At 33.6% G+C, this 14,544-nt stretch overlaps 1 protein-coding gene and 2 non-coding genes across 3 annotated transcripts in view; 2 read left to right on the top strand and 1 right to left on the bottom strand.

Annotated features, from left to right (window-relative positions):
- The window catches only part of RapGAP1 (Rap GTPase activating protein 1), an 848,483-nt gene that overhangs the window by 702,480 nt on the left and 131,459 nt on the right, over positions 1-14,544 (bottom strand). The gene's annotated exons all lie outside the window — the stretch shown is intronic.
- Positions 5,544-5,617, top strand: TRNAT-AGU (transfer RNA threonine (anticodon AGU)). The gene has a single exon. It is a non-coding gene; the product is annotated as a tRNA-Thr (tRNA).
- Positions 6,046-6,117, top strand: TRNAE-UUC (transfer RNA glutamic acid (anticodon UUC)). Its single transcript has one exon. It is a non-coding gene; the product is annotated as a tRNA-Glu (tRNA).

Raw genomic sequence — 14,544 nt, 5'->3', positions numbered from 1 at the left:
TCCCATGATCAAAATTTTGGCTCGAGATTGGATTCACTAGTTGCAACCAATGCCTGAACAAATACGAACCATAAGTGCGAGTGAGAAATCATTTGGCACGCTTATATCTCAGCAATATGCGTTAGAGTAAGATATAATTTATACGGCTGAATTCAATAGTTTGTGTACACATCGCCGGTAAATATTGATTTGAATGACTATGTTTATTTAAAAACTGCGAGGACGTGTTACTGAAATTGATTGTTTTTTATGTTAATTACAAAGCTAGTGGTAAGTAATTTGCGTAGCAGAAAACATGGTTGTGTTTAAATTTGGTAGCCGTACTGAGAAGCAACATGATGGTATAACGCTTATAATGATAAAATTGAAATTCTACTGTACGTTATACGCAAGAAACACGGCTTCATTTTGCCAAACAATAGCCACTCTCTTTATAATATACTTTGAGGTTGCAACGTTCTTGATTCTATGAGTCGATACATACATTGCTCTTGTACCAACATAATACATATTTAATAACAAATTTAATTATCTGGAGTATGGAGTATATTTTTTGTCATATTCACATTTAAAACTTTATTTTTCCCATGGCAAATAATGAATGCACTGAATATATATCCCAGAACGAAAATAGTAACAGACAATCAGAATATGAATCTTGACGAAAAATCAAGATTAAGGCCTACCGCGCATGGACGATTACATTACCGGCCGGTAGCATTCGGACCATCGTTGGTTTGCTCGCGCATGATCCAAATTATTACCGGCCAGTATGTTTGAGCACGCATGGCGTGATATAGATCGGAGGCAATGCGCGCGCACTGAAGATATGCATCCGCACCGAAAAATGGCGGACGCAATATAAGAAACGTCAAAATGGATTTTGTAGAGCTTATATTATATAATATATAGAGGTTTTGTATAGATTATCAAACTGTTTTAAAACGTGGGTGTATATATTATTAATTTATGAAGAAAGAAACTGAAAAAATGGGACTGGTACGCGCATGCAAAGTCAATAGGTACGCATCGATGAACTGTCAAGTCAAATGTGGATCTCATAACGGTTCGATGTATGCGTGTGCTCCATACGACCGCGTCACTTGTGCGTGCATGTACGAGTGCACTCTCGGCCGACCATGACTTGTCATGTGCGGGCTCTCATTTAAAAGCATTGCCAATGGGACCCCGGCCGGTTCGAATCGGTGTAAAATTTTGTGTCTGAACACAGATTTTCAATTCGGCCGTTCGCTCGATCGTCCATGCGCGGGGTTGCATTGCAATACGATGGTTACAACTCCTCGATTGTTGACCGTACGATAGTAAATCGTTCATGCGCGGTAGGCCTAAGAAATGGCATAATACGTGACTAATGTACAGCGTTAATAGTGTATGAGCAATAGGTATATATTATAATTATTATTTTTTAGGCTATTTCATGTCTTAGATAATTTGTTTTTATTGACAACGTGTTCATTATATCACAACTAATTGAACAAAGCCTCGTTGATCACCCATCGCAAATTACAAAACTCTCGAAGGTTTGGAGGCTGAGTGATTCAAGGGTCTCTTTGATTCAATGAAAGCATTTTGGGTATTGATCCGCCTGTTCATAACTGGTGTGTATACACCTGTTTATGTGTTCGATAAGCCACGATTTCGGCGCCTTTGTATTATTTTTTGTACGGCTGACATGTCATCATTGATAAAATTATAATAATGTTGTTTATTTGAAAACATAATAACACATAAAATGAGATTCGTCTGAAAGCTTATGTTTCAGAAACATAATATTATGTGTATATTCTACTCAGGTGCGTCAAAAAATATATATATATCCCTGTAGATACTAATGCTTACTCTAGTGATTTTATTGTACTACAAAATTTGCGAATATTCACCCAAAAGTTATAATATAATAAATTACGATTCTAACGATGCAGTTCAGTGACGTCCCGTGGGGGTAGGCAGATTGAGCGTCGCTTGGGGGCGGCAATTACTCGAAGGGCGGCAAATCGAGGAGAATCATTAGATATATAAAAATCTGTACCTACCTAATCTTAGTAATAACGGAAATATCTTTCCATTAAAATAATACAGCTCACTAGTTGGAAACAAAATGTATTAATTAACATAAAATGTTTAACAGGACTGTAATTTTTTTGTCAGATTCGCGATTTCTGGTTTACTTTTTTCCAGTTTACCGTTGTATAAATAACATTAAACAATTACAACTCATATTATAATACATATTATTCGTGTATATTCAATTTACCTAATAACATTTTAACCAATTGGAAATATAAATAAACCAATAACTATTTTTTGTTCACTACTGAAATGCTATATAGATTTATAATATATTAAATAATGTACATGTGTTGGAAAAATCATATTACAATTATACGCTTATTATAAATTTAGAATACCATGTTCGTATAACAAACGCGATGGCAGCCAAATATGTGGTAAAAATCAAATATCCTCATCACTGTGATTAAATTGATATATGAGATCCTGTAGGCACTGTAAGAGTATAAATTCTCATCATGCAATGAGTATACCGAATAGAAAAAAATGTACTACACTAAGAAGTCATCACAAATATTTTTTATTAAGTATACATACATCTGTGCTGTGATGATCATTCTGCGATTTTTAATGAACTCAGTTCACGTCGCGGGTCCAGATTTAACTAACAATGTATTGTTTGAGAAGCAGCAAATATGGGGAGATACTTTGGTTTTCGGTTTTTTCCCATTTTTTTGGTTGGACGAACCCTTTAAATACTTTGTTAACTCTCTGAGAACCTATATATCTGTTACCTAACACAAATATTAGGTTCGACAGGGGTAAAAATGGTAAAAAATTTTTAAAACATTTTGCACGTATTTTGTGATGTTTTTGTATTAATCTATTAAATATTTTGTTTAATATAATATTGTTTTATAATAAATAACTATCGCGCAAATATCTTCCAGTTCCAAACGTTTTCGTGTCACCGCCACCTAGAAATGTATGCATGTTCTGGTCCAGAGAAGCCAATTGAAAATTGTGCCCTTACCAGCATCAGACGAAGAAGGTTTTTACTCTGTTTCTTCAAGTATTCTGTTTTTTTTTAAATGTGAACAAAATTGAAGCACGGATTTGTTGGTGGATTTAAAACAAAATAAAAAAAAAAACATCGCAAGTACGAATGATGTTGCGGCCCACACTTTCAACACGACTGATCTAACCAAAGTAAACTTTTCAAATACCTACCTAACTTATTAAAAAAAATACAAAACAAGTAGGTGATTCGTATTTTTTCGAAATTTCGCGTAATATCCGTGTTCCACGGAACACTGGTTAAGAATCAACCTTAACTTTTTTATTCAGGACGAAAACTATTCACAATATCTGCTCGAGGCATACACCTACATGTACTCTCACAACTTGGTGATAGTTCTATACTTATAGGAAATTAAAGTTTATTTAACACCATTATAAATAATTTTATTTGCAATACCTTCTCTGACCGGCCGATCAATCAACCAGTATGACCATTTTTCATTACAATCGTTCACATTACACATAATTTAGGCTTGATTTGAAAACATCATAATCTTTAATCAAAATGTGAATTTGTTAAGTTCATCTCTGTTAAAACAGTTGACTATTCTTATATTCATATTGGATGTACAAAATGCCGTAAGTAGATCTGTTGTGCATGTATTTACATAATAGAATAGATATGAAGGAATCCGCCAGTGGCGGAGTTAGAGGGGGCGAGAGTGGGTCCATGGAGAGGCTTTTTGGATGTGAGCCAAACGCTGGGTTCGTTACCCTCACGGGGGGGGGGGGGTATTATTATTCACATTACAGTCACGTGTGGAATATGCAATGTTTGCATGCACCATATCGACCATGAGCATGCATTATTTTGCAACGTAGTGAAAAACATACATTATAATCTATGATGGGCGGCCGTAAAGTATACTTATGTTTAAAAAAATGCTTATTTTTCATGAAAGCACCACCGCATTTGGTAATTCAAATGTTGTGCAAATATTAAAACAGTCATTAACAGTGATTATTTATTAAAAACTACTAGTATTTTCTAATAAATACTAAGCTATTAATAATAATATAATTATGATTCTGCTTCTCATAAGAAATCTTTGAGTTTATGCTGTCATCCGTATTACCCTATTCATTTCAAAGTCATCAAGCCTTATGTTTGTATGTCATCATACATCGCCATTAATTTATTTCTTTTCCAGTAGAAGGCATTTACATCAACCAACTAACCAAAACTAAAAGGTTGAATCGGTAGAAACATGTATTTTATTAAGTGTAAGTATTATGCCATGCGTTGTATGCAAGTACGCACACAAGGGTGATGCCGAGGGAGGTTTCGGGCCCAGACCCTCCCCCCAGAAACGGAAAAAATACAAACTAGGTATGTAGGTAAATGGAATATTGCTTCTTCTTATTCTTGATCATGACTTCATGATTGAGTATCGTGACCCAGATGATTTGACTGTAGAACATCCTATGAACGGGTTGACCCCACTCCTTTCGGAATTCTAGTGGCCATTAGAAGACTCGTAGCACTAGTAAATTGATGCAACCCTCCGGGACATCCAATGTTTGCTATAATATTCCGATGCGGCATGTCTAAACTACAACACAAACGGACACTTATGATCCTAATGATTATGACGGTTAAGCCCCGCGCATTCGATAACCAGTTGTGGATGTGACAGGTCGCAATAACTCGTAGATGAACATCCTTAGTTATGCGAGCCAGGTGTTTATCGCTAGACACAAAGGGTTTGGGTATAGTGAATGTATCTGGAAAATGTGAAAGTCAGTGGCACCTGCTACATTTTCTCAACCCCTTCCTCTCCCGTCGCCCGAAAAATCATTAAAAAATATTATGGATACTAATATATTTTTTTAAATAGACCCCCTAAAACATTTTTATTTGTGCGCGCCTATTTCAATGCAATTCAAAGTGTTTTAAAAAATAAGCATGATGTTTAAAAATAAAATAAGAGAAAAATGTCACTCGGTTTTGATAAACAAATGCCCGTCAAGACAAAACCGGCATTCATTGACAAATAAACTTATGTACCTATAACTAACTAAAGATTTTTAAAAGTTGTTTGTAATTTTTCTAACAGCATATTGTTCCACCTAGAATTAACAGTGAACATAATTAATAATGTGAAATACTACTTACATACCTACCATAAACTAATGAAATTAATTAATTGTAAGTAATATTGGTAGGTAGGTAGGTACCTACCTAAATCAATTCGATAATACTTTATCTGACTAATACGACAGTTATGTATAATTTACCTCGATTCCATTCCACATAAAGTCAGTAGGTATCGGAAATATCGTAGGTATATTGAGAAGTTTAAATTATACCAGTATGTAAATAATAATTGTTATAGGTATTTCCGATTGTGAGAAAATTAAAAAAATATGGAAAACTTTCAGAAATAATCTAACTCAAATTCAAATTAGCTAAATTTGTCAGTTGCAGAAAAGGCGCCGTGGCTTAGTTGGTTAAAGCGCCTGTCTAGTAAACAGGAGATCACGAGTTCGAATCTCGTCGGGGCCTGCGCTGAAAAAGCGTTGTAGACTTTTTGTTATTTATTATTATTATGCTTTCATAATACTAATAATAATATAATATTTTGGATAGTAAGTTGTCATAATTTTATTCGAGCAAGTATGTTTATAGAAACATCATCTAATTTTAATCATGTAGGTATAATAAAATTATTGCATATTATTGTGCTAGATTTATATTTAGTTACCTATCTATATTCATAGATTAAAAAGAATAACCAATAGGATATTAATATTTGAAATTTCATTTATCGGATACAGAATTTAGATACTTGTTGTCGGTACCTACCTACTGAATTTTCATAGCATATTTTTTTTATTTGATTACTAGGTAGAAAATAATTATTATTTGTACAACAAATTGATATAAATTTAATGTTGAACCTTATAAAAGTTCTATTACAAAATGCTGCCATCTCCCGTATGGTCTAGTGGCTAGGATACCTGGCTTTCACCCAGGAGGCTCGGGTTCGATTCCCGGTACGGGAAATATTTTTACTTTTTTTTATAACTACATAGATAATAATTTCAACAAGGTAATTATTACCTTTTGCGTTTTGACACTTAGGTGGGCTGAAAATAGACTTACGATATATAGCAATAAAAGAAAAACGGTGGTACTGTTCGGTTATCAGGAATACAGCGGAAATCACATTTTGAAAATACCCGATATACTGGATTATTTGTTAGTTTGGGTTAGTTTGGGTTAGTTTAGGTTATAAAACGGTTATACCATACAGCATACCTATTAATATGATTAGTGTGACTATTAAAAATTAACTAAAATGTACCACTTATTGAGTACTAAGTAACCACTACTTGATAACTTAAATGGTTTTCTACCAACTAAATTATTAATATATACGTGCGTTACTATGGAGATCAAAATGAAATGTCAATATGACATTTCAGTATTCTATGATCGTTTAAGCTAGTCAAGTCAAGTTTGTATGATTCAACAGAAAATTTAAAAATGTTGCAAGTATATAAAAAGTTCTTTTTATCTTGTAATTATTTTTGTTAGACTTGCTGCAGCAAGCGTGCACGCCCGCGATTCGAACCCGCGACCGAGAAGAGAAAATTCTACTTCTCATCCATCGTCGGTGCTATTTTAAATTAGATATATATATGACTAATTAAGTACAATAATTTATCATTGATTATATAACCAGTTGTGAGGAATTATTATAGATCTACCAGTAGGTACACGTTGTCCGCTAAGTGAGGGTACCTACTACATGCTGACATCTTGCATGTATTCATTATTGTATGCTGTGATGGCCTTAATTGCTAGTTATGTATTACTCATGTAAGTATTCTGAAAAATCGATTGATTTGATTAACAATTTTATTTTCTTTCCGTCTACTTGTACGGTCTTAAAATAATTGAAGAGCTTGTCAGAGCACTTGGGCGAAGTGGGACGGTGCTCTACGGGACACGCGCCCAGCGGGATTTGGCGCCACACTTTTAATAACAATAACGTGTTCGAGTCCCGACTCCCGACCTGCTATCATTCTACTTTTCCTGAAAGAACAAAGCCCCCTGCAGCCTCCCCGTCAATGGCCGATCACAGGCCCGCACTATAAACGATTTTCCAAATAATAATAAAATAACATAATCAATCCTTTTTAATACGTATGTACACAACAGCTGTCCAATCAATCATGGTTCAATTCAATTTCTAGACGACCTCCACATCCCTCCGTCTATTTAATGTTTTTTATGAGTTTTCGCTAGTTTTTTTTTTGTAATAATATTTTAAAAGTCATGAAAATTCAGTTTGTCAACCGCAGTGACGTCCCGTGGGGGTAGGAAGATTGAGCGTCGCTTAGGGGGGGGCGTTATTTGAAGGTCGTCAAATCGAGGAGAATCATTTGGTATATTATATAGAAATAGCTACATAAACTTAGCAATACCGAAAATATTTTTTCATTAAAAAAATCAGCAACCTGGTTGAGTAGGTATCTCTGACTTTTGTATAACCTCGCGCTGTTTTTAGATCTGCTTTCACATTTATATCGGTATTCCTTATTATTGACGAGAAGTTCTTTGAAATAAATCAATAAATATTATATACCTACCTATTGTCCGGCAACTTCATCTTGGCTACGTGGCAAATCTGTGAACTACGTACAGCTAATCGAATTTCCGGTTTCAAATTAGGAACGCCCCCAAATTTTTCATTACATTTTTGACACTTCGTATTGGACGCATCTATCAATTTACGTAATTTGAAGCTTTTTATATTCAAAAGATGTCTAAAACAATACGAAATGATATTCGAATTATTATCAGTAAACTTTTGATTTATTGCGAAGAAGAAAAAGAGTCGTATTTAAAAGGTGAGCTTATACAATACTTTCAACAAGCCCATTTTACGGGTTCCTGTCATGTCAGGTATGTCAAAATTCAGTGTTGTAATACTAGAAATATTTCCCCAAATACTCGAAATTATGTTCGTATATTATAAAGTTATGTGTATCGTAATCTATTTTATTAATATTTTTAGACGTATAATAATTAAGTTTAAATGATCATTAGTTAGTTAATGAATTATCCTATTTTTTCCTAATTATTTTCCTAATTTTTAAACCGATAAGTAGGTACATATTGTTTTAAAATTTATGTTAGGTGGATATAATTTAATTTATAGAAAATTATTTTCACAGTATGTGTTTCTACAACAATTTTATTAAAAATACGATATAAAGACATCATTTGTAAATTATAAAACATGTGATTGGGTCATCAATATAATATTGAATATGTTATATCTTTCACTTCTACTTTTTTACTCATAATTTGTGTTCTAGTTATTTAATTAATAAATACCTGCAGCAATATTATCAGTTAATGTGGGTTCAATGATACATTTCCTTCCAAATTCAATAATTACGCTGTATTAATTAACCTAATATAATAGTAATAATTAAGAGGTGAAATTATTTGAAAAAAAAATTCTATTGATATTTATTGAACAATAATTAGACTTATAAATTAATGTACTTATAAACTTACTGAGAATAGAATTGATATAAACTTAAAACCTAATTTCGCGGGATATGTTTTCTCAAAAAATGACAACACTGTGAAATATTCTATACGCGATAAGAGCGACTTCCTGTTGTTGCCTAAATAATGTTGTCGTACAGTAGTTCCTATTTTTTTTTGTTTAACTGACTTCTACGTACCAAAGTTATGTGTTGTTAATTAATAAAACAATCAATGGCCCATGCCCTATCTATACCATGATAATGTTTGATAATGATTGATAATGATTTAAGGAAAAAATATTGTCGTGAAAGATTTACGGGTTTAGGATTTTATAGCGCCCGTCACGTGCATGGATTTACTTACACCGATACTGTGTATTTTAAACTATCGTGATAATAACTGTTTACTTACACGTTAAAAAAGTCTCACCAATCTCATTCTTCTAGAGTATGCGAGACGCGATGTAGTCATTGTATGGTGGTATTTGACAGTCATGAAAATCGTTTAAACGTCAAAATGAGTCACTACACGGTGTAGTTCGTTTTTTTCCGCCAGGATCGCTACTATCGTTCTACTGCGCAGGCGCAGATATCGCTCAGTCCATTTTGTCGCGTGAAAATTCAGAAGCTTGTGAACTTTTTTGATCCGTGTGCAACTTGCACGATATTTTTTACTGTCAGCATTAAATCCGGTAAACGGGGTATTACACTAAAATTCATTCTAATGTAATTATTGCAAAAGCGAGAGAAATGTTTTCAGGTGTATAAAACAATGACACATATTATTATTGTTGTAGAGTAATTTGAAACATTGAAATTACTTACATAAGAATACTAGTTTAAACATAAGGCCTGAACAAGAACGATGCATAAGTGCGAGTGAGAAAGTATTCGGCACCCTTATAATCTCTGCGACACGCGCTAGAGTAAGATAAAAGGTTTACAGATGTGTGAGATAGTTTACTATGGTGTCGCCACCAAATCTTAGTTTGTTGCTTAACTAAGCGTCGATAACCTGCGAGCGCGTGTTGCTAAAATTGATATTTTTTGTGTTAAACATAAAACCAGTGGTTCTGTGTGTTGTATTAAAATGTGGTAGCCCTACTGATAAGCAAGAAGATGGTATTACGTTTCATAGATAAGTTGATTCATGTTCGTGATAATTTATTTGTATATTATTATAATATTTTAATATCAAGTGAAAAAGTGTTTCTTTAAAATAACTTAAATTATAGATATTTTTACCTAATGGTTGCATTTTGACCGCTTAAAAATACTATATAACGTAAAAAAACAGAAAATAATATTTTAATTCTGAGCGTCTAGTGCTAGCACTAGCGAAATGGTCTATGGTCTTAAACATTTTTATACGAATGCGTTCGCTCGCCCACAAACCAAACGCACGGCACGCAGCTTCATTTAGCAATACAATGGGTGGCGTCTAGATGTATCTATAGTCTAAGTTTAAACACCAATCTGTAGTTAAGAGGTTGTTTATTATCTAAATTTAATTTTGTTTATTTTAGTGGTACCTATATATTTTGTTAGTAATGTATCCATAGATATTGTAGTCATGAAAGGATGATAAAAATACTTCATAAAAAATGGGGCGGCGTTTTGGCGCGGCTTAGTGGCGGCATTTTGTCTCGGGCCGTCAATGGTCAACCGTCCCGGAAAACAGGTTCAAGTTCCGGATACCGAATGAAATATAACCGCCACACAAAATGTTTTAAATGTTTTAAGGCCACTAATCTGATTTTTTAATGGAAAACTCCGTAGAATATGTTATAGTACCTGGGAAATGTTTTATATGTAAGAAATCAACAAAGAAAAGCTCAGAAACATGAGAAAGTCTGGAATAAAAATTTAAATAAACAAAAATTCGCTCGGATGAATAATAATTATTAATACTCCGAGCCGTTTGGATTCAGAACGGAAAATTTTCTAATTCTAAAGGAAATCTTTAATATGTAGGTATCAAATTTGTTTTATACGTTCCTGGAATTGTTAAAGTTAGCAGGTCATAGCTTCTTCATTCTTCTTTAACATTATAAGTATGGATTTATCTGTTCTTAGCTAAATAAATTAGAAGAAATGGAATCTAAGAATCAGTAGAGACCTATAGATACCCGAAAGCCGTGAATTAAGTAATACCTGGAATAAAGGTTTTGATCGAGAAATAATCATAAAATGACAGAAATAGAAATTTATTTCGAAATTTCGAGAATTCTCATTTATCGAGATTAACCGTCAAGAAATTCTCAAGAACTCTAGAAAATAACTCTAAGTAAAGCTGTATAAAGAAAAATGATTTCTCAGTAAAAACTTCTGATTCTGAATTCTTAAATTTCCCGGTAAAAAATTATCCTAATAATAACGAAACTCCTTTTATTTATATCAAATTGAGCTTCAATATTTGTGACCATACCGAAATTAAATTTATTAAATTAAATCTTAATAATAAACCTGACCATAAAATAATAAAATATAATAATAAGATTTGAATGATATGATCCTTTATTGAATTCACATGAAGTATATATTATAATGGTATTGAAATAAAATTATATTTTTCCTTTTAATACTTTTAGATACTATGTATTTATTAATTAAACCAATTTAAAATATAAATTATCAAAAATGTCTCAAATTGTAAGTTTCATATTTTTCGACTAGGTGCCTCTTGTAGTTGGCGCATTCACCTTAATGACAGCAATACAATAGGGTCGTATTCGTGCGTGATTTCACCACGAAGTCACTCGTGTTTGAAATTCAAATTATTCATCCGCATAATGTCACTTTTAGGCCTGTGATCCTGCAAGAGCCCAACATTTGAATTCTTCTAAATAATGAATGAGTTGGCGTAGGAAAGCCTTTTCATCCACTCCAAACTTCTTTGCTACCAGCCAATCATGGTCAGATACTTTCAATTATGTACGTAAATATTTGATATCCATTGTGACAGGGTCTGCTGGTCGGTTGGTCCCTTGGATTATAATAATATAATGGGTCGCTGGCTCCTTTTATAAATAAAAAATAAGTATTTTGTATTTGACATTGTCATCAAAATTCAAAGTTCGTCGTTTATCGAATCGGCATACCGTTGAAAATCACATAATATCAATTAATATAATAATATTATGTAGACATAGGCTTCGTTTATAATAATATAATAATTCGGCACCTACTACCTATTATATACGTATTGTACTGTATGCGAAAGTTGTGTTTCAAGAAGATCTGTGCAAAATAATGACTATTGAACTTATGCTAAATTGACATAATACAGATATCTCCATGATACGAGGGTGGGTCAATAAGTCCTTAGAAAAGCCGACAGGTGGCGCGACTAGTACTGTAAGCGGTTTTTTTTCATGCAGCGGCACTACTGATTCAGTATGCTGCGAAGTTTCAATCAGATTGGTCGGGTTGTTGTGTGTTTCTCGTACATTTAAAAAAAAAATTTGCTTGTGGAAAATGGAAAAATGGAAAATGGAGAAAATTGAGTTTAGAGCTGTTATTAAACATTTTAATATAAAAGGGTTAACAGCAAAGGAAATAAAAAATGAGTTGGATTTAGTTCACGGCATATCTGCTCCTTCACTTGCAACTATTTATAACTGGTTAAATGAATTTAAACGTGGTCGTACATCAATAAAGGATGAACCACGCTCAGGACGTCCTGTAGAGGTGACTACACCAGAAATGATCAATAAAATCCACGATATGGTGTTAAGTGACCGAAGATTAAAGTTGAGTGAGATAATTGAGGTTACAGGGATCTCAAAAGGTAGCGTCATTTCTATTTTACATGACAAATTGGGCATGAAAAATATTTCTGCAAGATGGGTGCCGCGTTTGCTCACAGTAGACAATAAACGCAATAGGGTGGTGGCCTCTAAAACCCTGTTGTCGCTCATGCAACGCAATCCGGATGAATTTTTTCGTCGCTTTGTGACTGTAGATGAAACATGGATACACCACTATACTCCCGAGACGAAAGAACAGTCAAAGCAGTGGATTGCGAAGACAAACCATGTCCAAAGAAGGCGAAAACCGTAAAATCAGCTGGTAAGGTTATGGCTACTGTATTTTGGGATGCACGTGAAATTATTTTCGTTGACTATTTGGAAAAAGGAAAAACAATAACAGGGGATTATTATGCATCTTTATTGGACCAGCTAAAAACGAAATTGAAGAAAAACGGCCTCATTTAAACAGGAAAAAAATCCTCTTTCATCAGAACAATGCCCGTGTTCACACATGTTTACGATCAATGGCTAAAATTGAAGAATTGAAGTTCGAATTGGTCGACAACCCACCGTATTCGCCAGATTTAGCCCCCAGTGACTTTTTCCTTTTCCCAAACTTAAAAAAATGGCTAAGTGGACAACGTTTTTTTTCAAATGAAGAAGTCATCGATCGGACAAATGCTTATTTTGAGGACCTTCCGAAAACTTATTTTTCTGACGGTTTAAAAAAAATTGAGAAACGTCTAACCAAGTGTATTGAGCTCCAAGGAGATTATGTTGAGAAATAAAAAAAAAATACAAAAATAAAAACTGTTTTAATGCTTTTTTCTAAGGAATTATTGACCCACCCTCGTATTATCACCATGATACTCGTAATTTGTTTTTATTAAGATGATCATACCGAACACATAATGAAAATTTATTTATAAACGTAAGAAATATCGTTAAGAGCATACTTCTTTGAAACGGCAAATAATTTTCAACTACAGGTGCGACGAAATTTTGGACTCGATGGCAATCGGAGAGCGAAAGTCGAGCTGTGAACACGTCAAATTATTTCGTGATGGCGACGGGGGTATTAATTCTTAAATCGTGTAAAGATGACTAAAAAACGTTACCCATTTACTTGAAAAAGAAAACGTGTCAATGAATATATTATTATTGTTACTAATAAAACATTAAATGGACGCATGTTGAATTTTTATGACAAATCATGTTTTGTTCTGCAGGCGTCGTTTGTACAATCTTCGCGTCGCGTAGTCACGATCGTTTTAGACCGTGCCCCAGCTGATGTATAGCCTTAAAACTTTTTTCAATTATGCATTTTTATTTAGATAGATCAAAGCCATTTCATCTCATAAATTACATCATTTGTCAATGTAATCTTCGAGTAGTGTTAATTACAGTAAACAGAATACTTTAATTACATACCTACCGATCCAATTTTAACATTATCATTCTAAAATTATTATTGACTGCGATTTCACTGTATCTAAATTTCCAAATCTATATTATAAAACATATCATCAAATACGGGCGTCTTGTTGCATGGTCGTGTATGAGAGTTAAATTTTCCGGAGCGTCTCATTAGCTACATCCCAGGGGTGCAGCCTCTTTTAATAAAGGTGTTTCCTAAAGCCAAGCTTATACCGTGATGCTGTCAGGCAGGGTTGCCACCCTTGGGACTGGCTCTGGTCTTTCTCTGCCTGTCGGCCGTTATACGAGTCGGCACGACCGACTCCCGAGGGAAAGCCAAAATCGAGTCAAAGCCAATTTTAGCCCCTGTTTGAGAAAGGTATTAGCAGTGGCGTATTTCGTTTTCTTTCATAGACATGATAACACATAAAACACAATGAATATTTTGAATATTGTCGTATTTAGAAGTTTTTAATGTAAGTGATATTATTTTTATATTTAACGGGATCGGCGAATAGCTATCCAATTACAGTATTTTAGACAATCGATTAGATTTTTTTTAAATCACATGCGATTTATAGTTTACATAGATATACATTCAGATTCAGAGACAATCTCTGTACTTGAAAGCCAGTATATCAAATTATTATGTCCAAAAATAACACTATTGGGAAAGCGCAATTTGACTTTCGACGTTTTGATTTTATGATATTTAGGTTTCTGTTATGAATAGACTGACAAGATAAATTGGATC

This window comes from Rhyacophila brunnea, unplaced genomic scaffold (assembly GCF_057557595.1).
Source record: "Rhyacophila brunnea isolate RB1 unplaced genomic scaffold, BYU_Rbru_1.0 scaffold_3, whole genome shotgun sequence".
NCBI lineage: Eukaryota > Metazoa > Arthropoda > Insecta > Trichoptera > Rhyacophilidae > Rhyacophila > Rhyacophila brunnea.
This window is presented reverse-complemented; position numbering and strand designations above follow the sequence as displayed.